Source organism: Alosa pseudoharengus, unplaced genomic scaffold (genome assembly GCF_046254945.1).
Source record: "Alosa pseudoharengus isolate Yale_2024_CS ecotype anadromous, Long Island Sound unplaced genomic scaffold, YU_APseudo_1.1 YU_APseudo_1.1_scf_22, whole genome shotgun sequence".
NCBI lineage: Eukaryota > Metazoa > Chordata > Actinopteri > Clupeiformes > Clupeidae > Alosa > Alosa pseudoharengus.
The window spans coordinates 3504107-3505416 of record NW_027468680.1 but is presented as its reverse complement, the minus strand read 5'-3'; positions in this window follow the sequence as shown (position 1 = coordinate 3505416).

Sequence of the window (1310 nt, the reverse complement as noted above, 5' to 3'; positions counted from 1 at the left end):
ATATAATAATATATCATGGTCTCTAGCGCTATATATATAATATATCATGGTCTCTAGCACTATATAATAATATATCATGGTCTCTCTAGCGCTATATAATAATATATCATGGTCTCTAGCGCTATATATATAATATATCATGGTGTCTCTAGCGCTATATAATAATATATCATGGTCTCTCTAGCGCTATATAATAATATATCATGGTCTCTAGCGCTATATATATAATATATCATGGTCTCTAGCACTATATAATAATATATCATGGTCTCTCTAGCGCTATATAATAATATATCATGGTCTCTAGCGCTATATATATAATATATCATGGTGTCTCTAGCGCTATATAATAATATATCATGGTCTCTCTAGCGCTATATAACAATATATCATGGTCTCTAGCGCTATATAATAATATATCATGGTCTCTAGCGCTATATATATAATATATCATGGTCTCTAGCACTATATAATAATATATCATGGTCTCTCTAGCGCTATATAATAATATATCATGGTCTCTAGCGCTATATATATAATATATCATGGTGTCTCTAGCGCTATATAATAATATATCATGGTCTCTCTAGCGCTATATAATAATATATCATGGTCTCTAGCGCTATATAATAATATATCATGGTCTCTAGCGCTATATAATAATATATCATGGTGTCTCTAGCGCTATATAATAATATATCATGGTCTCTAGCGCTATATAATAATATATCATGGTGTCTCTAGCGCTATATAATAATATATCATGGTATCTCTAGCGCTATATAACAATATATCATGGTCTATAGCGCTATATAATAATATATCATGGTCTCTAGCGCTATATATATAATAATAATAATAATACAATAATCTCTAGCCCTAGTCTCCAGTGTTCCGTGGACATAATACTAAACAGTTTGTTTTTTTGACAGTCAAAATGCATTACGGTGTTGTATGGATTCGTTGAAAGTAATTGGTTCAACTGGATTTGCGACATCAGTAGCTATCTCTAGGTCAAAAGATGCTCTCTTCATGGACATAGTAACCTTTTCATGCCGCAAATGTAGTGTGTGCATGTGTGCACCGGTCTGGGTGATAAGTGGGCCAGAAAATACAATAGAATTATCATTGCACACTGAGGTGCACACTTAAGCAGTAGACTCCTCCAACTTCAGATTCCAGTGAACAGCCAACACGAGATACTAAGGAGAACTTACAACGTGAGGTGCTGATCACACACACACACACGCACGTGCTTGTGAAAATATATCATTAATAAATCTAATAATGAATGCTTCCCTTATGATTTG